This window comes from Pantherophis guttatus, chromosome 2 (assembly GCF_059756535.1).
Source record: "Pantherophis guttatus breed Tessera chromosome 2, ASM5975653v1, whole genome shotgun sequence".
NCBI lineage: Eukaryota > Metazoa > Chordata > Lepidosauria > Squamata > Colubridae > Pantherophis > Pantherophis guttatus.
Window position 1 is genome coordinate 40,254,270 of NC_142064.1, and position 26,515 is coordinate 40,280,784.

At 34.9% G+C, this 26,515-nt stretch overlaps 1 long non-coding RNA gene across 5 annotated transcripts in view; it reads left to right on the forward strand.

Moving 5' to 3' along the window:
- Positions 1-566: 566 nt before the first annotated feature.
- The window catches only part of LOC148115087 (uncharacterized), a 150,981-nt gene continuing 125,032 nt past the window's right edge, over positions 567-26,515 (forward strand). For all 5 annotated transcript variants that reach the window (XR_015732123.1, XR_015732122.1, XR_015732127.1 and 2 more), the window contains exon 1: positions 567-702. This is a non-coding gene — a long non-coding RNA (uncharacterized LOC148115087). The remainder of the gene's footprint in view (positions 703-26,515) is intronic.

Here is a 26,515-nt window from a genome sequence, read left to right on the forward strand (position 1 = left end):
AAACAAAACATTCTTTGCATTCAAATTAAGGAGAAGCAAATCCCATTCCTAGCAGTGTCCTGCTGACATACCACTTTTGAAGATCATTTTGCTCATAAAGGCAGCATCACATAGAGCCCTTAATAAAGGATGGCATTTGCCTATGGGTTTTGTTCCTGCAAATTAGAGTAGATTTCTGTTGCAATTATTACAATTTTATTTTATTTTATTTTTGCTCCTTCATAATACAATTAAAGTCCTTGTTTATACAAATAAAATAAATAAAATTGAATGCACATCTCTTAGATTAATGATAATTGTAGATTACCCTACAAAAAACAAATATTGGACAGGAGGCCCAAAATGATATGATTAGAAAAAGCTGTTTAAAGTAGTAATTTACACTGGACTTTTAATATTTTACAATATTCCACGTTGCTCTTTCCAAGCCATGAATATCAAGATTTGTTACCATCTCTTTCCTTCTCTCGCTGTATTTTTTTTTCTTTTCCTGCTGTACACAGTATTTGTGGGCTATGGCAACCAATCCCCTTGGGCTTTCTTTTGCCTTAATTTGCATAAACACTGGCATCATATGAATATTCAGTGAGTGGCTTTGCATTAAGTAAGTGCCCTTAATCAGCTTTTCAGTTCAGTTTTATTGGTTGCACTACAGTCAGTTATTTCATCCAGAAAATCTGAGGGCCCTACAAAGCTAAGCAGGTAAGGATTGTAATTCTTTTTATGCATATAATGAAAGAGTATTATCATTTGATTATATAGGTTTTTTGGGGAATGCTTAAAGATTGGTGCTTGGCTTTGGGTTTTGTTTTTCATATGCACGCTTTCGGGTTTCTGCCCTACCCCCCCCCCCCACAATGCCCACCCGCCTTCTTCTTACTATTATTAACCCATGGCAGTCAGGTGGGCATACGCTCAGAATTTGCATAAACATCAACTCTCAATGAATAATTCATCAGGTTATTTTAAACACTAGCTAAGCTCCTACTTTTGGATAGCTCTATAATACAGCAGTATGATTGGCTGTGTGGTATTTTCATCACCCAACAGAATTCCTATAACATAAAAGCCACCCCACCCAAAAAAAAAAAAAAAAAGCCTCCTAGGTTGAATGTATCATTTAAATATGGGTATGTCTGGTGTCTATCTGTGTAGAATTACACTTGTCTGTTTCTCCCTTCCATTGGGTTTTTCAGCCAGCTATTAATATATTGTATTTTGTTGGAGAAGGAGAGACGTTTAAAATGGAAACAAGCCTTATAGTATTGATATAGCTGCTACTGGCAAATTTGTCCTGAGTCCATAATAGCAGTGGACACCATATTGGCCTTTACCCTGCATAACAAAACAAGCCTCATCTAAATGAAACTCCTTCTGAAGTTACATTGCATAGTTTCTTCCCCCCCCACCCCCCACCCCCCACAAAATGTGCTTTTACATTCTGCATGTATGCAGTGAGATCATATTTCCGTGTTTCAATGTGTGTCCTCGTGATTGGGGTGGCGAAACAGCAGAGTAATTATTCATAAAAATAATTGTTTTGCTACAGAGGATGTCACTAATAAAAATGGGTTAATAAATTTAGAAGGCACTGATAAATTAGAGGAAAACACCTCCACTCGTTTTTTTTCCGAGTTCTGATTTGCATATATGCACATGTTCTTCTTTGTTGTGTAAATCAAGATTCATCAGCTGCAAAGCTGCAAGCTGATTATGTGAAAGGTTTTGATCCAAAGCATAAATAAGAATATTCAGATCTGAAGCATGGTTGTGTGGGCATGTATGTGCATAGATATGCATGCTCACACATCTTTTTGAATAAATCATTAGTCTTATTTATCTGTACAACAAAGCAAAATATGTGGGTCTAGAAGATTTCATCCACATGGATGTTGGTAGGTAGAGTTGTTATTAATTTTAAAAGGAATCATATGTTTCAGTAAGCTAATGTACTGGTGTAATGTAATGCAGCAGATGCAGATATGTGCAAATGCATTATTGTGTCCTTTAGGTTTTTTTTAATATACCACCACCAACCTCACTCAAAAAGGTATAGATTTAATTTGATGATAGAAAGAATTTTCTCAGATTGGAAATCACTATTTTTAAACAAATCTAAATCTAAGGAAAATCAATTCCCAAGAGAGGAAAAAAATGTTGAATTGATGGTATTGTTCATATTTCAGTCACCTGGAGCAATATTCTTTTAACTTTTCCTTAATGAAATTAAAATATGTGTTTCCAAGACATTTGACTACAGTTTCGCCATTACAATGCTATTTTAAACTAATTACCCGGTTTATCAGCTTGCTGCCATCATTCCAAATACACGATTCCTTTCAAGGTATAGTAGGAAAAAATAATTACAATTTCAAATGTTCAAAAGAAAATAATGCAAATCTCTTATAATATTAGAGGAAAGCAGTTACACTTTATATTAAATGTTAATTTAATTCAAATTAATTCTAAATATATTTTTTCTTACTATGTAAATATAATTCAACTTTGCAAGATTTCATGAGCCTTGTGCATTTAATCCTCAGCCATTAGATGTTTATATCTTTTTTAAAAAAAACTAAGTCATTTTACATGCATTAAATGAAAATTTTGCTCAGGATCTTTTATATCTTTATGTGCTTTCAGTTTAGAATAAAAATGGAAATAATTTGCAAAAAAGACCAACAAATATTGTATATAAAATAGCATGCATATTCTCAAATTTATAATGACCCTTAATCAAGAATTTTGTTTTAGATCTCTAAATCTCTATATGACCTCTTGAATCTCTTGACCTCTATATACCTCTCTATGAAGGTATATAATGAATTCTAAAAGCAACAGCTTCAAATTGTATCAATATAGACCTGCAAGTTGTTTAAACTTTACCTCATAAAGAAATCAGGTAACATTTTATCTATCATATGTATATATTGAAAACTAATTGAGAACTAGATGAAGGTTAGGGAGAAGAATGGGCCATTATGATAATCCTGCCATTTTTTTAATGGTGTACTTTATTAAGCAGTCAGTTTGCTTGTTGGCCACTTGCAAGCACCTCACCTCTGGTAAGCTATTGCATATCAGATTTACAAGGCTCTCAATAAAATTCTTGTACTTCAAAGGAAACTATATGACTTATTTTACTTCAAACATTTTAATATCTATAAAACAAAAATACCTTATTACGTAAAGTACTATTAGCATTGCACCATAAAAACATTTCTCTATCTAACTAATGTGTGAATGTAATGTTATCAGATTTTTTTCCCCCATATGGAAACCTTGTAGTTTCATGTCCCTAATTGATAACAGAGCTCATTGGATGATTTGGGCTGGACCACCCAAATAAATCAGGGTTGTTTTTGTGGAAATCAAGATCTCTTTCACAAATCACTTTGCATTCTGAGAGAAAATGCAATCAGTATGATAAGTAATAAAATAAGAAATATATTGTCTTGTTGAGCTGCTAAAAATTCATAAGAAAAGTATTATTATTAATAATAAATAAATTAATTTATTTATAATATAATAATAAATAATTATTAAATAATAATAATATTAATAATAATACTGCAATAATAAGAAAAAAGGATAAAAGGTGGGTAAAGGGGCCTGGAAAATGATGCTATAAAATAAACTCTGATCTTATATTCGAAAGTCCCTTGTTCCTTTGCTGAAAAAAAAGGTTAATTCAAATGTTGACAAACAACAGTGAACATTCTTGTCTTTCTCATAAGCTATATAGGAGCACTTCCTACCATACAATTTTAATTAGGGGAGTGATTTCTCAGTTGGAGAAATTCTTCACTGGCTTTAAGCTTGAAATTCTATGCTACTTCTTGGTAGCATGTGCTTATTAAGGAGTAAACCCAATTGAAGACATTGGAGCTTCTGAATAAACATGAATAAATCCTGAAATAGCAAGCTGTTTGGCATTCACATACAGCACTGGCAAAGATATAATGACTAATATCTTCAAAATGGCTCTGTATTTCTCCTTTGTCAGAACTGTCATGTTTCTTTATGGGGAAAAGAAGCAACATATCCAGATTATATTGTTTAATGTTTGCGGAGATAGTTAATTTATCAGTAATTAAATATTAGTCTTTCATTAAAAGATTATCTATCTAACTCTATCAAGCACTCCATTCTAAGGTTAGGAATGGACACACATTTAAAATGTGTGTGTGTGTGTGTGCATGTGTGTGTTTGTAGACATATAATATTTCTGGAAAACATGAAAAAAATAGTCTTCTAGTCTTCTTTGTTAAGAAAGACTAGAGATGAGCTAAATACTGAAGAAAGACTTTTATTTATTTTCCTGGTAACATATATATGATAGCTAATCACTACTCTGAATCTCTGCTCCAGATTGAAACAATAAACACCATAAAGAGAAGTCAACACTTGGCTTAACCTGGGTTTAAGGAGGCCTCAGTTGTACAGAAAATATTGTATTAAAATATTTGTTGCCATTGTTAGAAATAAACTCTGGGTTTATCTAATGCAAGTGTATTATCATAAACAGATTGAGCTCAACTAATTTAGGATATTATAGATTAAAACAAACATTGTGTGGTTGGCACTTGAAAACTATTTGCACACACACACACCCTTCACCATAAACCATTTTACTTAATAGTTGTAGGTTGTCATAGTGTATACACAATGCACAAAAAATGATATTTGAAAAAAGAATCAATGCCTAGCATTGCCTTCTTTGCCTACTTTTAATTCTACTTTTTTTAAAAAGAAAAAAATGTGATTTAAAGATGTATTAATGTTAAAATAATAATGTCTGATTATGACTAAGGCAGAAAGAATCTATATTTTTTGCTAAAAAGTAATGTTGAAAAGGGATTATTAAAGTGATTGTTCTTCAAGTAATAAGAAGACATTTGATCGGCTCCTTGCCAACCAGTTGTCTTCCAGATGTAGAAGAAATTAACATATACACAAACAAAATATCAGCTATGCCATCTGTGGAAACTAACATATCTGAAGGGCAGTAGTGTTAAAAAGAGGTGTTAAGTTTTTTTAAAAAATCATTGGATTGGTTCCAGATTTAGATCATTTCCACATTAGTCTTGGAGAGTCATCCAATTATTGGTGTTCCAAAATAACACTAAGATGAACCAGCTTTATATCATTCGAATAATAGCTAGATAAAGACACTAATATGGAAATCATTTGCAATACTTGCTTTTGTTGCATTCTGTAATAAAACAATAAGATACTTATATAATTCGATTAACAAAGATAATTATTTCATTTTTTTTCATACAAGTTTGTCGATAGTCTTTATTGTCTTCTTTCTTTGCTAAGTATGACAATTCATTTGCTGTTTATGAAAAGGATTAGGAAAACAGATTCCACTAGCTATCTTCTGCTGCACACGGGGCCTGGTAGTAGCGTATTGAAATCCATATCATTTCCAAAAATCAGAAGTTGCTCACTTAGATTTGTTCAGGTTTTCCAAAGCAGCCTTTGAGTCAGAGAAAACATTGCAGCGTCCATGATTGCATTAATTTTTACTATTGAGTCAACACTTTAAATAAGAGATTTTTTTCAGATTGAGAAGCCTGAAAGGCTTCTAGTGTAAACAATAGCAGACAAGTACTTCATTCATCAAAGATCCAGGCACTTTTTTTTTTTTTCAAATCACTGATGAAGGATCCTTGGCTCTATTTTTCATGTTGTAGGTTGGTGCTCATATTCATTGCATACAAATAAATTTATATACTCCCACCATTCAAAAGATTACTCTGACAGGTGAGGTTTTTCTTAAATTCAAGTTCTTGAGATATAAGTTATACATAGATAGCATAACAAAAATATGTATGCACATGTTTTAAAACACTCATTGATCTGCTTGAAGATACTAAGACAAGTCTAGAGCTGAATTCCCCACATCAAGGAGGTTAGATATGATGGACTACAAGACTCGTCTGAGATAACTAATGGTACCTGGAGTGAAGATTTAACAGCCCTTTTCTTTTTATCATTGTTGATCCAATTATGATTAGCTATGTTACACTTATTGTCAAGGGAACAAGTGTATTGTTTTCAAATATTTCTAGTGACCCCAAATAAGTGATACAAATAAGCACCAAGTACAATGCTTCCAGGTGACATAAAATTTGGGTGAGGTTTCCTCGCTTTTCTTCCTCCACCCACCCACCCAAGCACACACACACACACACACACACACACACACTTAGGAAAAAAAGATTATTGGCATGTAGCAAGCATTTTCAAACCATTAACACCATTTTATTCTTTCATAATGCATTTGTAGTCATTTAATTTTCTGTAAAAAAAAAAAAAAAAAACCCGTCTATTTTCTTCTGACAGGATCAAAAATCTGAGTACCTTTGAAGACATTTTTCTGCAAACTGCTGATAATCAGGACTGAAAATGAAAATGCTGACAGATTATTAACAATGGAGAAATAGCAATGATGGGATAGGGAGGGGACAAGTTACCATAATGAATGAATGAATTGTTAGCATATCCAGAGTTCTATAGCTGATCAGACTCATATAATTTCAGTTTTTCTAAATATCAACAGTTCAAATTATTATTAGAGCTTTTCTTCTCTTATTAAACAATATTTCATTTTAGCATGGATATAATTCTGGAAAAAAAAAGAAATGCAGAACTATACCATCTAACAGACAAGCTTGCTAACTACCAAAGGAAAACAGAAATGCACTGAAAACTTCAACATGCAACATATTTATTTCCTTCTATTGTCTATTTCAAAGGTTTTACAAATAATGATATATAACTGGGAAAATGTACAAACACAAAACTAGTACTTTCCTGAGACATTTAATTTTAAAAATGCTACATTTTCCATGAGCCATTTGTCCATCATTTATTCACCTCATCTCTGTAAGAATCTCTATTTCCATTTTACAGATGACTATTTAAAGTTTGCACACAAAACATGCTCTTCTATGGACATACTTGAATTGTGACACTCCATTTCTCATCTTTTATCTGCCTCTCTGAACAGTTTAACTACTCAGATAGCCTAATGTCTAGAACAATGTTTTTGTAAGCATTGATGATTGAACAGTTGCAGGATACTCCCAAAGCCCCAAATAGCTGTGTTTTTTAATTATTTGAGTATATCATGCGTGTATTTGTTTACTTATATTAAAAACAAACATTTCTTTAGTGAAAATTATGATTGTTGCATATCTTGAGGAGTGAAGCTTTAGGATTTTGGATGGATTCTTTTCACAAATTCTGAAAGTCCTCAAGTTAAAGTTAAGATGAAAGGCAAAATTATGAGAAGGAGTGGGCAACGTTTTCTTCCTTACATCAGTAAGAAAGTTTATAGCTTTGTTTTATATATTTATAGTTTTGGCCATCCCTTAGAATCATAGGGAAAAGTAGAACGTTGAAAACAAAGGAAATCCCAGTAATATCTTAACAGAATTTTTAAAACTACTGATTTTTTGTTATTGTTTGCAAATGGTATTGTATTGTATCGATGCTGGCATTTTTACTTTTGCATAAAGCATGATCAGATGAATAGCATTAAAATGCATCAATTTAGGCAGAATTCTGGCTATTTCAGCATCAGATTGCAATATATTTAATGCAGTGAATCTCAGTTACTAAGATCACTTTCACAGATGTATTATGAGTATGATACTAATTGACGTAGGCCAGCATAGTATCATGTTTAGGTCACCCTTTGACAAGAAAACTTCCAGTAGGACTATTCTACCTATGTACCAGTGGTGAAATCCAAAATTTTTTACTACCAGTTCTGTGGATGTGGCTTGGTGGGCATGGTGTGGCTTGGTAGGCATGGCAGGGGAAGGATACTGCAAAATTTCCATTCCCACCCCATTCCAGGGGAAGGATACTGCAAAGTCTCCATTCCCACCCCACTCCAGGGGAAGGATACTGTAAAATCCCCATTCCCTCCCCACTCCTGGGGTAAGGATATTGCAAAATCTCCATTCCCACCCCACTCTGGGGCCAGCCAGAGGTGGTATTTGCCAGTTCTCCGAACTACTCAAAATTTCCACTACCGGTTCTCTGAACTGCTCAAATTTTCTGCTACCGGTTCTCCAGAACCTGTCAGAAACTGCTGGATTTCACCCCTGCTCTGTACCATCATAACACTTTAATGTTCAGAAATCAGTAGATCACTGTTCAGATATAGCTATAGTCTAAAAATATTAGCTAATTTCACCCTTGAAAATAGTCCCGATGCTAATGATGGGACACATATTGTATATGAAGAAGATCCTAATTTCAACCTACAAATAGTAGGTAATGTAAAAAAAAAAATCTCACAAAAAAGTAGAGAACCAGTGCTAATATGGGTACATAACAATGGTCTAAATATCCTTGCCTGATATCTTCTGCTTCCTATAATATCTCTCCAGTTAATTAGGTTACAACTGTAGAATGACAGAGATCATTTTCATAGATGAGGCTTTTCTTATACAATTGGCCTATTCATTCACAGACTCTCACACAGGGTCCAGACATAAGTCATATCCAGTGGTGGGATTCAAATAATTTAACAACCTGCCCTAATGCCCTCTGCCCTAATGATTTCTTCCAACAACCAGTTCACCAAACTGCTCAGAAAGTTAACAACGGGTTCTCCCGAAGTGGTGCGAACTGGCTGAATCCCACCACTCGTCATACATAAGTTGTTTCTATCCAGTGTTCATGCTGTCTTGAGTCTAAGCTGTTTTAAGAAAATCCTGTCAGGACTGAGACACTTTGCTAAAATGTTCTAGGCTCCTGTGTTCTCCCATGGACTGCTGCCCTGCTATGTGCCCTCCCAACTTTCTATGCAGGCAAGTAATGGCCAATCCCATTTCTTTGTATAGGTGGGTTTTACTGGGCATGTATACTCTTACATGTTTGTATACAGGTAGATTTATAGGTATTGTAGGTATCTATAAATATGTGTTGTGTGTGTGTGTGTGTGTGTGTGTGTGTGTGTGTATGTATGTATGTATGTATGTATGTATGTATGTATGTATGTATATATAAAGTGTTTTTCTATCGAGACACCTGGTCTACCCAACATGTGGGAGGGAGCATCTGCTTCCCTTTTGCCTTTCAGCTCCAATCCAGGAGCCCTCAAGCAGTCACATTCACGACAAACCATTTTTATACCAAATTTATATTTCACTGATAAAGAAATAAAGGGAGACTAGTATAGATCTATTTCAAGCTATTTAGCTCTCATCAGTTATTTCTTTATCAGCGAAATATAAATTTGGTGTATATATGTGTGTATGTACACATATATACATACAATATATGAGACACAAGTAGTTTTAAAAAGCACATTTTCAATCTGCATTCTGACATTTCATTTTCCACATCTGCTTTTATCAGTACTGCTAAAACAGCACAATGATTAAGACATTTTCTTAGCATAGAGAAAGTTGCTTTTTCGAAATTTTAAAAAGTTAATTTTTAATTATCTTTTTCTTTGTAGATTTAAAAAAAAACAGAGAAGGAAAATTAAGTCTAGGGCTTTATTGTTCTGTTTCTGAAGTTACCTGAAGTAAAAAGGATTAAGCTTCAGTTTAAATAAGGCCATGAGGGAACTGGTAAAAGTATTGTGCTAAGTGCTGCTCTCAACTATTGTGCTATTTCATCAATGTTACTAAAGGGAAGTATAAACACATTACAGCGCATGATAAGTATTGGTTTAGCTGATGGGGCAGTCCTTCCTCCTCAAAACAGCCAGTGAATTACTGACCTTACTTTGCAGCATAAATGGACAGGAGCACTTGACCAACAAAGGATGTAAAATTATATTTCGGAACTGGACCAGGAAAATGTGCTGTTTTGAAGGTGACCACAGGATTGATTTCTGTCTTGCAGAAATTGTTCCTGATGGGTCATCTAGCTGTGGCAAGTATTATTGACTTCCATTGTAACTGGGAACCATTTTCAACACTTTTGCATTTTCTATTAAGGGTTGAATGTTAGCTTTTGACCACTATCCCTAGAAGATTCCACATTAAGAAATCTGAAGGTCTAATCTAATCTAATCTCTCCCTGATTGTATACTGTTTAGCCAAGTATTTCTTGAGCTTCCTTGTTTTATTTAATAAATTATTGTACTGTTTTAAAGTTGGTGAAATAAAAAAGAATCTAACTTGGTGAGTATTCATGTTTATTAGAAATAAGCTGCACAGTGAAACATAGAATCAGGAAATAACATTCTGAGTTGCCTCTATGGTTTATATTCTCCCGCTAGAAGTAAATGAAAATGTTCACCTATTTTTATTAGCCATGCAGATTTTCATAATTAGCATAGTAACACAAGGATTCTATCAGACTATTGTCACATAATCTTTATGTAATTATTTCTCACATTAGACACCATAGATGCCCTCATTATATTCAAATATGAAAATGATTTCTGACATGTACAGTGAAATATATTTTCTAGCAGCATATCTATTCAGGAAGCCAGAAATGTATACTTTTAAAATAATGTATTGATATTGTGAGTAGTTGTATCAATTTTTTAAATTACAATATGCCTTTTATAATATCAGTTATAAACTCTAAAACCTGCTTCCCCATTAAAGTATTCCTGACTGACTCAAGAAAACCTGTTCATGCTCCTCTGTGTTTATTAAAAAATGTATTCAATTAATACACACAAATGTATATAGCCCATGTATATCCTATGCCTAAATTTCTTTATAAGATGAAAAATAGGTAAATTAAAATTAGTAACATTTTTGACAGCCTTTTCCCAAAGCTAGCATCTTCCTGAAAAAGATTGGGAATTCTTGAATGTATTGCTTGAACAATCAGGGGCAGATGCGTGTCATGTTGGAAAAGAGTGGTTTAAGACATAGAGACCTTCACAAAGTTAGACCAAATGAAAAACAATGCAAAAATATAACTATTATAATGTTTAAGGCCGGGGTTGTGAGTATATTTTATTCAGTAATAAAAATATATGCTGAAATATATTTAATTGATTGAAATGAGTATTAATTGCAACTAGTTCTACACTTGAGTTTGATTGGACTGGGTTTGGTTTTGCAGTCTACTCGGAAGCAGGATCACAATACATGCCCCTCTCTCTCTCTCTCTCTCTCTCTCTCTCTCTCTCTCTCTCTCTCTCTCTCTCTCTTTCTCTTTCTCTCTCTGCTAGATGTCAACAAATATATTTTCTAAAAACAATAGTGTTGAGGAAGATGAAGCAGAAGTTGATGCTTAAAAAATTCTTTTGCTAGTTGTTAGTATATTATTGTGTTTATTTGCTTCTCTTTTTGTTCTTTTGCTGATCATTGACCCAATAAATATTGTTAAATATTTAAATATTGTTAAATATTTATTTGATGAAGTGGTAAAAAGGCAAACTAAAATAAAATTATAATTATTCAAATGATTATTGAATGTTATCTCAAAAATTTGTTCCAGAAAAATTATCTTTGGGGTGACCTATAACATTTTTTTGTCCTTGGCATACTAGAGAATATAGGCAACTAGACTAAACTCTTGGTGAAAGAACCTCATTACTATATCATGTCACTATATCTTTCTTCAACTCTCAGGTTTCAGTTTTGCAATCTTTGGGAATATATACATATATACATATACACATACACACACACACACACACACACACACACACACACACATATATATATATATTGGCTGGTAGAATCATGGACCATGTGCTACTATTGGCAGAAAACATGTTAATAAAAGTTTATCCTTTGTGTTTCTATGTCTTTTTGAAGGCCAATATGCCATCCAGAGCACTTAACTGCAGCACTGTGTGTGGATAAACTCTTTCTCTTTTACATACACTCCTATTGAAATAGATTGCCACCCTTGAACTCTGACAGATTTGAAATAGAATAGCATACTTCTCAAGTGAGTTATCTCAGAATCATCAAAAATGTAGACATTGTGTGTGTGTGTGTGTGTGTGTGTCAGAGAGAGAGAGAGGGAGGGAGGGAGGGAGGGAGGGAAGAGAAGAGCATATTGGGAAATTGACAGGATGAACTGAAAGCAGGAGGATATATTAAAAGAGTCAGAGAAGAAGTGAAGCACAGAAACATAGAGAACCTAGCGATTAAGGTGTTGTCAGCACAGTCTTGACAGTAGGTGAGCAAAGAAACTAGAATATTTCATATACAGATGCTATTATTGTGGAAATGTAAACATTCATCTATAGTCAGTGTCTCATCAGTTTCGACTAAATATAAGGCCTTAAGTCAGTGATATGGGGCATTAAATAAATATAAATTAATTAGGCCATAATCTGAGGAAAATATGATGTCATCTACAGCTATTGCAATAGATACAGGTATTTTACAGTACCCAATGGTGAGATTTTGTTTCCTTGTTGAGATTTTGGCCAGGGAATCTTCCAACCTTTAAAGCAGAGCTGAAGAACCTGGTACCACTGATTAAATAGTTAGCATCATATTTTTATTTTATTTTTATTTCACAGATTGGGGAAATTACAAAAAAGATTACTATGTAATCTATAAAAAATTTCATTATGTATACAAATTTTAGTCTATTTCCTTTTGTATTGGTCCCACACATTATATTTTGGTGTGAGATCCTCAACACAAAGGGGGAAAACATGGATGCCTTGAGTGAAAGTGAAAAAATAATTTGATGCAAAAGTCAAATGCCTTATGTTTGTCTGTGTTTTTAAACCCTTTACTCTAAATCATTCTGTCCAAAAAGGACGATTGAAACTACAAGTGGAAAAGTATACATTTTGTTTAAGTCACATTCTGCTTTGGATGCTAATTACTTCCTCTGTGTTCAGTGTGGAATCCTGCCTCTGGCAGCAGCCAAGTAACATTGGTTGCCTGAAGGTATCAGAAGAACACCTTTCACAATCCATCTAACCAATTGAGTAATGACAAGGAATACATTCTGGCTCACCCCTGCTGCTAATCAGCTTCCTGCTTAATACATTTGGCCTAAACTCCCTGATATCATTTTATTCACCAACATAAGAGCAAATGGTAAAAGCTTATAAAATTATCTCCACTTCTTTGAAAGTCCTGTTGAATTATTCTTCAATGACCTCATATGAGTCAAGCGTAACAAATGGAAAATTCCACAGAACAAAATGGATTTCCTTTCTTTTTCACTTATTTCTTCCCTTCTTTTCTTATCACTAGAAAATAAAAAAGGAAGTTTTAATCCTAGTACAATAGCTCTTGTTCATGGTTTTACCTTCATCAGCAACACCCTCTTTTTCTTGTCAATAAGCTTCTTTCATTATGAATAAAATAGACTCAAGATCAAGAAGGAATTTGACAGACTTGAACACTTAACCAACAAAATGCAATATAGTGGTGAGAAAAGTAAAATCTTATACTTAGGCAAGAAAAAAAACCACACAAGTATAGAGGTGATAGTTGACTCAACAGCAATAAATGTGAGAGGATCTAAAGGTTCTAGTGGACAACCATGACTAGCACTGTGCTGCAGTTGCCAAAAAATCCCAATGCAGAGAGATAGCATCAAGATCACATGAAGTGTTAGAACTACTTTATACTGCACTGGTAAGACCACACTTGGAATACTGTATCCAGTTTTCATCACAATACAAAAAAGAGGTTGAGACTCTAGAAAGAGTGCAGAGAAGAGCAACCAATAATATGAGGGTACTGGAGGCTAAAATTACAATGGACTGTTGTGGGAACTGGGTATGTCTAGCCTAACAACAAGAAGGACTAGGGACAACAGAATAGCCATCTTCCAATATCTGAGGGACCATCATAATGAAGAGGGAATCAATCTATTCTCCAAAGCACCTGATAGAGGACAAGAAGTAACAGATGGAAGCTTATCAAAGAGAGATCCAAGCTAGAATTAAAGAGAAATTTCTTATCAGTGAGAACAATAATCACTGGAGTGGCTTGCCTCCAGAAGTTGTGGTGGCAAGCCTTTAAGAAGAGATTGACAGCCATTTGCCAGAATGGTAGAGGGTCTCCTGTTCAAACAGGGAGTTGGATTAGCAGACCTCAAAGGTCCCTTCCAATTCTGTATTCTGTAAAATAGATTTCTGTCACTTAGAATCTTTCCTGTACATAATACACCTGACATTTATTTTTTTCTTACATGGCCATTCTTTATCCTATGAAAGATAATAAAACATAAACAAAACTCAAGACCATGCGTCTGTTTTTCTTCTTTTCCCCTTTTTCTGTTCTCTTTTTCTTCCTTCTTTCCTTCCTTCCTTCCTTCCACACATCCACCCATCCATCTCTAACGTTTCACCCATGTCCTAGATATGGAAACCTAAAGCTTTGAAGTGCTGAGATAGATGATTCCATCCCTCTTCTAAGAATGTTTTTCTTTCAGTGTCTTCTGGATCTTATGGATTTTCAGACTTTGCTAACAGTGAGGTTTGTTTTTATGCCAAATCAGTTGAAGCTTGGTAATTGATGACATGATCAGCTGCCTCAGGGTATGGATTAAATGGCTTGTGAAGGATTTTCTGTGTGTTTCCTGAGTCCATGAACCACTAGAATACTGGTGCCAGAAATCTAAATCTATTTGACCAGATAGAGCTTACGGTTGGTTGCAGAACCAATGCTGTGGTAATAAGGAAACCTATGTATCTGTAGGAAATTGCCCAAGGATACTATTCTAAGAGATCTGGGCCTTGAAGTTGTCTTTTGAGAACTTGGTCTCCTAGAAAACTGGGAGTTCTTTATGAACTTTTTCACCGATAAAGTTTCTGATATCCACTGATAAATACCATCAGTACAAATGTCAGAAAGAAGGCTTGTGGGTCTACTTGCCCAATTTATTGTATTAGTTTTCCTCTATGTACCTTGAACAAATGGTCATGGATTGCCATTGCTAGTTGGGCACCATTTTGTTGGAGTTCTGTTCCTATCTTGCAGAGGTCCCAGATACTAGTCTTCAAGAAGTACTACAGCTCCCTGAAAACCTTCAGTCAGATACTTATTACCATCAACATGAAGCCACTGAAAGCAATAATCAGGGGTAGGAGAATGGAGTAACAATTACATTCTGAGTACCAACTACCGGTATATGCTACTTCTCATTTCCATTTTCAACAGATGTGCCAGACTCTCAAGTGACCTTCTGCCTGGGTCTGATTGTGAAATAAATTAAGTCTAATAGGCTAAAGGAAAATTAAGGATTCAAGAAGTCTTGAAGTAGCATCCTTTCCTGGAGAAAGTTTCTCTAGAAAGTAGTATACTTTCCTGGGGAAAACTGGCCTGGCCAATAATGCCCATGGCTATGGTTACCATTCAGTTAGACTATTGTCTAACAATATGTATAGACCTTAAGGGAAACTTGAAAATTACAACAGATCCAGAATGTGACAGCCTAGCTTCTGTTGGATATTCCTCCATGGAACAACTGACACCTGTTTGGAAGCACTGCATAAATTGGTCTTATGTCCAGCATTAACTTCAAGGTGCTTGTTTTGACAATTAAATCCCTAAATGGCTTCACTCTTGCTTATCTGAAGAAACTTACTCCTGTATGTTACACCCTAGAGCAGTGATGGCTAACCTTTTCCAGAGCATTTTCCTCCAGGCACAGAAGCTTCACAGCATTACTTAGCCATCATTGAAGTGTTATTTGACACTACAATGGTGATGATTATAAGATGCTGTAGATTACTTGTAGGGAATGTCTATATTATCTGCAATTCAAGGTGCTGATAATTCTTAGTTTTAAAGCATTATTTCTGTTGCAGCCAATGTTCTTCTATTTGTTTGCCTATGTGTATCTGCCTGACTTTTGATTGAGTAGAGCTTCTTGCACCCGCTTTTGTGGCAATCCATAGTAGGGTTTTCTCTATATTTTATGTGGAATTCCTTGTCATAGATAGTTAAATTCCATGCCTTAGTATTATTGATATCAGAAGACATACTATTTTCAATAGTCTTTAGAGGTCACTGTTGCTTACTGTATATGATAATATAGTTGAGGGAGTTGTATATTTCAATCTGGCTACTCTATCTTAATATCTTATTATACTATTGTATCTTAAGTGATCAAATGATTTTCTGCCAGTGATATGAATTGTGTTGAATGTGTTGATTAGAAGGAGAATTAAAATTTTATAAATAAGATCTATAAAATCTTTTAAAATTAATAATGAAGTAAGTAACCTATTCACTTTGTGAGGGAGTAAAGTTGGGGTTGCTATCTGCTTGTTTGAAAAGCAGCTGCAGTCATACAGACAAGTTTTCTTCCCACTTCCGTCAGGCTTTCACCCATTCCCTCAAGAACTGTACTTACAGGCATTCAAACCAATGTTCCAGTTGCCTGGGTAATTGGACCACATCCTGATGTTTTCAAGGACCTGCTGATGTCCGAAGGCAGCCTTTCCCCACTTCACTCTGTGAAGACAGAGTGGGAAAAGAGGCATATGTAATAGGACAGATGAAAGCAAATCAGGAAAAGGAGATGATGTCTGGAGACTAGCAGTTATTGCAAGCAGACAAATAGATTTTCATTCAACTGCCAGGACCACAAGCTATGATGAGCAACATATCCTGGTGTGAGTCCTGCTTTGCCTGGAGTTCAGTAGCAACTAGAACAGGAATAACCAATAGAAAAACAGCAACTCATTCCAATTAATGTACACACATTTGGAAAAAGGCAAAGGTTGTATGCTGCTTCAAAGACTTAGAAACTTTTGCTTGAAGAGAATATTAACAGACTGAGTATAAAGGTTCCAGTATTAAAGACATGGTTACATGGCAACATCACCTTGCAAAGTCATGGAAAGGTGGAGTTGACCACAGCAATAGCCTCTTGTTGGAAAAGGTGTGTGTTGCAATAAAACATTTTGTATAGATTTGCTATGCTGTGGTATGTCCAATCCTGGGAGAGCAAAGAACCCGTACATACATATATTTTTCTTGATCAGATTATGTACTGAGTATAGTACTCAGAAGTACAGAAGAATAAGTTCATATCTGTTCATCTGTGCAATTATTCATTGAATTATCTCTTATATGACTGACCTATCTGTGCTATCCTCAAATACTATTGAAGAATCATTAATATGCAATTACTTGAAATTATATCGCATGTATGAGAATGCATACACATTTATCGTACCTATTGGTCATCTGTCTGTTCTATATGAATTTGAAGGTGTTGTTATTTAATTTGATAATCGAACACCTCAATCGTTGCCAATCTTCACAAAAAAAATATCCCAATGTATGCCAAGAGTCCTGAACAAATGTATCTCTTTGGAAACTTACGAATGTAATAATGATTATCAAAATGCACTCTTGCTTCCTGTACCTTTTTATTGTCTGGGTTATAATATAGTAAAAATATAGAACAAATTATTCTGTCTTATTGTTTTGGAAAATGAATGCTTGAATTCTTCTAGGTATGACTATGGCAATGTAAATTCACAAATTGCAAATTAAAGATATTATCAAAGAATATTACAGTAGTAGTATGCTGCTTAAGCAACAGAAAGTTTGTTTCATGTCGAAAAAGCTAAATACACATTTAAATGAATATTTCTCTCCTAAAAAGGACAATGAAATAATATTACATCAAAACTACATTTAGTAAATATATCGATAAAGATTTAAAATCTACAGGTGCAGCTTTTAAAAGATGAAAATATTTAAGGAATTTTTAATCATGAAATAATACTGCTACTAGGTTAATTTAATTTAATGCAGATGCAGTGGCTCAGTGGCTAAGATGCTGAGCTTATTTATTTATTTATTTATTTATTTATTTATCTATTTATTTATTTATTTATTATATTGTTATACTGCCCTTCTCCCGCAGAACTCAGGGCGGTGTACAGCCAAAAATAAAACCCACAACTATATGAAAGTTAAAAGACTGTTTAAAAATATTAAATAATTTGGCCGAAAGAGCTAAAATAGACCACCCATTAAAATAGCATTTAGGCCAGCCCTACTTGGTGAAACAATAGTGTTGAGAGCGCGGCGAAAGGTGCGAAGGTCGGGGATCCTACAAATCTCCGGGGGTAGCTCATTCCAGAGGGCAGATGCCCCCACAGAGAAGGCTCTCCCCCTGGGGGTCGCCAGTCGACATTGTTTGACCGACGGCACCCTGAGGAGTCCCTCTCTGTGGGAGCATACTGGTTGATGGGAGGCTATTGGTGGCAGAAGGCGGTCTCATAACTACCCGGGTCCTAAGCCATGGAGCGCTTTAAAGATGGCAACCAACACCTTGAATCGCACCCGGAAGACCACCGGAAGCCAGTGCAGCTTGCGCAGGAGTGGTGTTACATGGGAGCGTTGAGTCGCTCCCATAATCACCCACACGGCTGCATTCTGGACCAGCTGGAGCCTCCAGGTGCTCTTCAAGGGGAGCCCCATATGGAGAGTGTTACAGTAGTCCAGACGGGAGATGACAAGGGCATGAGTGACTGTGCGCAAGGAGTCCCGGTCCAGAAAGGGACGCAACTGGTAGATCAGGTGAACCTGATAAAAAGCCCCCCTGGCCACAGCCATCAAATGGTCTTCTAGGGCCAGCTGCAAGTCCAGGAGGACACCCAAGTTGCGAACCCTCTCTGAGGGGGTCAAGGTCTCCCCCCCAATAATCAGCGATGGGACTAGCTGACTATGACGGGATGCTGGCAACCACAGCCACTCGGTCTTGGAGGGGTTGAGTTGATCAAAAGGTTGGCAGTTCAGCGGTTTGAATCCCTAGCGCCATGTAACAGGGTGAGCTCTCGTTACTTGTCCCAGCTTCTGCCAACCTAACAGTTTGAAAGCATGTAAAAATGCAAGTAGAAAAATAGGGACCACCTTTGGAGGGAAGGTAGCAGCATTCCGTGCGCCTTTGGTGTTTAGTCATGCTGGCCACATGACCATGGAGATGTTTTTGGATAGCGCTGGCTCTTTGGCTTTGAAACGGAGATGAGCACCACCCCCTAGAGTCAGGAACAACTAGGACATATGTGCGAAGGGAACCTTTACCTTTACCTAGGTTAATTTATGTAGGATGCAATTTTTGCTTACTTACTTCAGAATAAGCCCTTTTGAACTAAATAAGAACACCCAGATCAGATTGTTCTAAAAATTAATTGTTCATTATTTTGTAATAATTTATTTTTCAAGCACTGAATAGACTGTTTTAAATACAATCATGTACAAAAGCTTCCAGCCCATTTTCTTTTAATTGCAAAAAAGAATGACCCTTGTAAGTTGACTGTTCAGAATTTTTCAGAAACTTTTTTCCATAAAAACTTTTACTTTTAAGAAAAAAAAAACTTTTTAAATAGGGTATGATATGCTTTTAAAATATAAATAGTGAGAGAATTCCTTACAAGCTTTAGAAGAAAGTATAGAGGATCAGTTAAGGCAGAAGCAACGCAGGTGGAAAGGAGAAGGCATGACAAAGAAATTCACTCTCCTCTTGAATCTGTTTGGTATAAGAAAAGGCAGAGGAGAACTCAGGCAAGCTTTCTAGTTTCCATTGTTACGTCTTAAACAAAAATTATCATTCCTATAATCCTTATGGTGTCTGCAAGATCCAATCTGGGGACCAGAGCTTTTGTCTTCTGAACTTTCGGACTTGTGCTGGAACTCATCTTCAGGGAATTTCTCTTTAGCAGAGTATATGGTTGTGGTGTCCATTTCCTGACCTGGTCTACTTCAAGGGCCGATTGAAGCCTCCTGTTGCTGGCCCTATCTCTTATGAGTATAAACTGGAGGGATGAGGGGAAGCAATGCTCCCATCTCCAGTAAATTCATGCTTGCCTTTAAAAGCTGTTCTGGAGCTCAAAGGTGTGCCAGTGACTGCAGAAGGCACCTTCCCCTCCCACTATTAGAAGCACTCCATTGGCTTTAATATAGTCATCAAGGAGTTGATTTCCTTCTACACAGCAATATGGTTAAATACATTATATAACCTGCAAATGCATTAATGTAATATGGTTCCTTCGTTTATGGAACATCCATAAAAATAATGACATCTCTAATAAAGGAAATAATCCTGGTTAGCATCTTCTCACCATTTTGTATTTGAAGTGTGTGTTATATTAAAATCTTGTTAAAGCACTTGGGCGGGATAACTCATTGTGGCTGTAACTCAATTAAAATAGTGTGTTGCCAAATTAAGATGTGCATCTTGTAATACAAATATATCATGAAGTTTTTTTTAAAAAAAAAACTATAATATTTGCTATTAATACACTGATATATAACCTAGCATTTTATCTATGAGCCTTCAACTGTATTGCATTAACACCTATTGTGCTTTTGATCTCTTGTATTGCAGAGTAGAAAAACAGAATATGGTAAATTTAGGTAAATGATAACACGGCTAAATGGTATTCTATTTTTAATAAAAATTAATATTAATATACAAACACAGACACATGGTGAGAAGAATATTTGTAACAGCTGACTGTTGCACTGTGAATAGACTGATAAGAAGGTAACCAATAGTTCATCTAGAAGGATTTTGTATTATTAAGTGGTGACTGACAATTGGTAATGGGAAATTTTAAATAGTTTGTATTTCTATTTGATGACCTCCAGTGCAGAAAATCCTATCTTGTTGATTCACTATTTTGCTGGAAAAGAGAGATAAAGCTTTTAGATTTTAAGATCTATTGTTCCATTATTGTTATTGTTAGCCAAATAAGTAGTATATTCTGGAGGTTCTCTTGCAACTAGACTTGCAACTCTTGCTCCTGGAAGATAGGAAAGTTTTTGCTCAACTGTGCATCAGTCTTTTCCTAATTTGAGGAGCTTTATTCACAGTCACTCATGCCCTAATCTCCTCCCAGTTGGACTGCTGTAATGCGTTCTACATGGGACTGCCCTTGAAAAATATCTGGAAGCTTCTTTTGAGATCAGAGAGTAAGGGAAGTACAGAATGCTAAAAGAAAGTGTGCAAAAAAAAATGGGCAAAAAAAAAAAAAACAACCCTCAAGAGATACAATAATTTTAGCATACAAAAGCTCTGTATGTCACAACAATCCATAAATATCATAAAACCATCTAAATATATCTTAAATAAATTCTGAAACAATTTAAGAATGAGAAACAGATTGAGGAAACAAACTTTCGGGACACTGACAAATTATCAGATAAATGTATATATATTGTTCTTAACTTTTGGTGTCTGAACTCCATTAAGAATGTACTTTATTTGCTACAACATTTCTATCTAGAGTTGGTGTTTTCAAATCAAAGCCTCTGTTTGTTTTTGGATCAACAATTCTGGCAGATTTTTAGTATTGTAAGTGGGACAAATATGAAAGCATTCATCCACAAATCTAATTTTAATTAATTAATTAATTAATTAATTAAATCAAACTAATTAAATCTCATCTTACCCTTCCTAGCCACACAAACACAGAAAAAATTGCCTATAATAAGTGCCTTTATAAAAAGTTCCTATGGAAGTTCTTATGAAAGCAGAGTTATACAACAATTAACAAATTACAATTGTAAGTGCATTTAGATTTATTGTATAGAAATTTGTCCTCTAATTTTTCCACAAGTGAACTCTTCTGTGAAAGTACTTTCTGGTTTTTTTATTATTTTTTGTTTAATTTAATTTAATTTAATTGCTGCAATACATACTCACTTAGCATTATCTTTTGTGTCTCCTGCTCCCTTATTGGAACATCAAGAGTTATAGATATCCCAAGGTGGACATCCCCTTCTCAATAGGGGGGTATATGAAATATCCTTTTATCATTAAACTTTTCTCCCCCAGGAAATGAAAAGGAAAAACTAAAGGCCAAGCATGAAGTTTAATAAATTAAATAAATTAAACTTCTTACTTTGCAAGCTTACTTTCTTGTTTCCTTCCTTGTCTTCCTTCCCCTTTTGAACATTTTTAAAAAATCTTTCCTGTTGCTTGCAAGAGGTAGAAAAATAAATTCAGGTCCAAACTTTGCCATATCCCCACATCCACAGCTGGGGGTAGGAAATTTCTTCTTGAAGGGCAGCAATAACAATTCATAGGGTATTTCCAAGAGCAGATTTGCATTTTGGAGGTTAAAACACTTTCTTGGATCTTAGAAGTGAAAAACAATCATTGTTTGGGTCCTAGGATCCCTGTCTTGCCATCTTAAAAGGATTTAAACACAATTGAACACATTAGAAAAAGTCATCTTAATTGAAATGAATTTGATTTATTTACTGCAAATAAATGCATTTAAGGTAAAGTATGTAAAGGACTTAAGGAAGATGAATTAGGACATGGATTTTAAAAAAAGTTCTCTTCTTGATGGTATCTATCTTCCTCAATCATGAGAGTTTGAGGGTACTGTGCAGTATCTTAGCTGTTCCTATCACTGCATTCATCTGGACCGAGAGCTCTGAAGCTGTTCCTGGGATCTTTTGGAGTCACTCTCCCAGCTTAGGATTCACAAGCCCAAGTACTCCAACCACCACTGAGACCATTTTAGCCTTTACTTCACACTGTCTCTAGTTTCTCCTAGCTTCTCCAGCTTCTCGTACTTCTTCCTGATGTTGCTGTCACTTGGAACCACTACTTCTAATACTACTGTTGTTTTCTGAGCCTTGTCCAGTATCACAATGTCTGGCTGACTGGCTAGTATCTAGAAGCCCCACAGGATTGTAGTCCTCTCTTACTCTCCATAACCCTCTGCAGAATCTCCCATCTCCCAAGTGTGCCTGTACACAGTGATATTCAGTATATACTGTTCTTGCCTGTATGTGATTCCCTGCCACCATGTGAACTGTCTATGAAAGTTCTTTGCACAGTCAGCACCTTGGATCCTGTTTTGTGTGATAGACCTTTTCTTCATAGATTTGGTGCTTAGTTCATCTTCTTGGGCTATTATGATTAGTGCCTCAGTGCTTTTACTCCAGCTCTTTCCAGCTATTGATAGGATTTTCCAGAGATAGATAGATAGATAGATAGATAGATAGATAGATAGATAGATAGATAGATAGATAGATAGATAGATAGATATGGCATGTATATAAGCATATGTGTGTGTACTATATATATAGAGAAAGTGTATATATTGTATGTGTGCATGTGTGTAGGGTGTATCAAATCATGATCAAAATTAGTTATGAAAATATAAGAAAAATAAAGTAAAAAATAAAATCATGCAAATTATAGTAAAATTTACTGCTTAAAATAAGCAGCAATATCTATCAGTATAGTAAATCAAATAAGGGTTTTATATAAAAGCATTTCATATATTATTATAATTACAAAATATTATTTTGAATATGAAAAATAGCATTAATTTTTAATAATGTTCTTTGTCCATCATAACCATTTATTGTCCTGTATACACAATGACAATGCAACTGACAATCATAGCAAGTCATCCTTGACTTCTTTTCAGTCTCTTATGTTTTGTATGACCAATTTAGAGTTTTTAAATCTGCCACTTATGGAAAGAGAAATATTTACTTTAACTCTGCTGAGAAATATTCAATCATTATAATAAAGGAGATTGGACAGGGAATTTGAAAATAGTCCTTTATGTTCTGGAACAAAGACAAAAGATCTTCCCTATACTTTAGAGGATTATTAGCCTATGAAAGGAAGAGACTTATACTGGTTGTGAATCAAAGGAAATCTGTGGAATATGTGATTATCTTTAATATACATGGTGTCACATCACATTTATCCTAGTCGAGCTGAGACTTGTTTCAGAATGAATGGAGTGGATGGTGGACTTCTGGGATATTAGCATTATTAACATTTTTTAAACAAACTGAATCATTGGTTGAAGTACAGAGCAAGGCAATTCTATTAAACTTCCTTTCTTCACTCATTCATGACCTGTTATGTATGCATTTTCCACTCTCAAATTTATAAATATTATAGATAATAGGTAAACATGTAATTATTTATTGGATATGTCACTAAGAAGTAATTAATACTTCCCCTGGCCAGGAAATGTGACAGGTGAGCAGCTGAATATATATATTCTATTTCGGTCATATAAATATAAAGTCACACTTCCATGTTTATTACATTGCCATTCACATATTACTATGATGCTTAAATTAGAATAGCAAATATCATACCTTCAGGTAGGATAAAATCTGAAAAACCAGTACACAGAAAATATTTATAAGAAAATCATTCTTTGAGTTTCAAATGAGATAAAAACTTGGAACAAAGATTTGTTGAAGAATTTAAAAGATTTATGTTTGTGGCCCAAATTCCTAATTTCATTGACTGGATTACACATTTAATAGCCAGAGAGAAAATATTCATAGCAGAATAAGTTATATATCTCTAAATAGTTTAGACTAAAAGTCATCTATCAAACACCAGAAATGTGCCTTCTCTGCTGCAGCATCTGCCCTCTGGAATGAAGTTGACCCAAATATTTGAATGGCCTCTCTCTACGGGATTTGAAGACCTGGTTATTCATCTAAGCCTTTGGCAAAGGTGACTAAAAGCCCTTTTCTAGATAGCGTAAGTTCATTTTTTACTATTGCCCCTGTTTTGCCATCTTCTGCACCTTATTTTTATCATGTATTGTTCTATTATACTCTGTGTTTTTATTTGTGAACCACCCGGAAATTCTGGGAATTAAGCAATGGCAAATATCACAAATAAATAAATAACTCCCATAACCCTGACTTTTAAACATGCTGGCAAGGAATAATAGAATTTTTTTCTAAACATTTGGAGGTTATCCCATTGCCAATCCTTTATATGTAAATGTTGCTTCTTGATCCAAGATTTTTTTTTAATGATCTTAAAAATATTAAGGTCATCATTCATCTCTGATAATCAGAAAGGCCTTACAAGATAATTAAATTAAAAACAATAATCAGAATCAGGAACTGACTTTACCTCATGCCATTATCTTGATTTTACTTCCTCTTCCTCAGCAGCTGTAAATGAGTTACTTCTCAGTTTTGAGAAGGGCTAGCTTCCCATATACAATTTTCTAAAATTTATTACAAAGAACAGAAAATATTCATTGAGTAATAGGTCTGATTGCAGTGGAAGCAGACTTAGGTCCAGGCAGAAACTAAGCAAGATACATATCCTCTTTTATATACAAATTGTCCAAAGAGCTTTCAGGAGACAGACCTTACCTTAAAGCTTTCTCTGTTTGAATGTTCACTTGAAATTCAGCTTAAGAGCCCAAAGAAAAGTGAACAGTAGAAGCTTGAGGTGTCATATCAATTTGTAACACTTAAACAGTACACTGAAAAAACACATATATAATTCTAGTATCAAGCTTTGCTTACTGTAGAGAAGCACATTATATTTCTATTTATAATGATAGTTTATTATTTCTAATATATATGCATATACATTGTTACAGTATGTGTAAATTTTATGCCAATAATGGCTTGTTTTGTTCTTTTTTTGTGAACTAAGACAAGCATCTCAAACCTGGGCTCTTGTCCCTGTTCAAACCCAAATCTATTTTATTCCTGAACTATCATTCTCCACCTCACCAAATGTTTCAAATTTGCTTGCAGGCTCAGGGTAATGAATTCAGAGAATCCTGGGGTGTTTTGTTTTTTTTAAATATTTCCAAATTTTTATACTCTTGGCACTATTGTAAAATGATGTGGTTAAAGTCTGAATAGAATTTATTTGAAAAAAAGACATCTGCTTCTATTAAAAATTTCTTATATTTCATCAACATTTCATGAGAAGCTTTTCCAAGCAGCTGTCATTGCAAGTCCTTTAAGATTTGGTCTTTTGTTACTGTCCTAGCTCAGTCAGAGAAACTGTGAAGATCTGAAAGTTGGGATGATTGAATTGAATCCTGACAGCACAGATACTGATTTCCAAACTATGGGCTTGTGTTTTTTTCTCTCTCCCTGACCCCCTCCCCCACTTTGGTTGCTATGCAATTTTCCCACAAGAACCAGAATATCATTTACACTTAAGACAAATTCATTTGAAGGAAGTGAATGACACAAGATGGAGCTGATAATGACAAAATCTAACTTCAATTAAACAAACAAAAGTGCAGGTATTGCTGATGATTGAAAGATGCTTACCAAACTGGGTAGGTTTGTGCTGCTCTAGATAGGACTGTGTGTTGTTTGTTTTCATCTTTTTCGTGTTCCTTTGTTGTCTGGTGATTTGGAATTGACAGTTCTTAAGTTCTTATTCAAGAGTTGATTGTGACAGTTCAGATTGTAGAAATGTATTGCAAGAAGAAATATAAAGAACACAATGCTGACAAATATGTTTAATGATTGTAGTAAATAGGCCTGTAAGCAAAGAGATATTCTAGTTACAGCTAGAACAGGAGTGTTAAATTTGCGGCGTCACATTTTTGTCACGTGACGTATCCCAACTTTTTTCTCCTTCATTAAAATCAGAGTTGGCATGGCCACTGTGTGATGCACCTGGCCCGCGGGCTGCGAGTTTGACTCCCCTGATCTAGAACATGCCCACAAATGACCCCGAGAGTACAAGGTATTTATCTGGAAGTAAACCTCATTGAACTCTACTGCTGCATACACAGATGACACTCTAAAACAGGGGTGTCAAACTTACGTCATCACGGCAG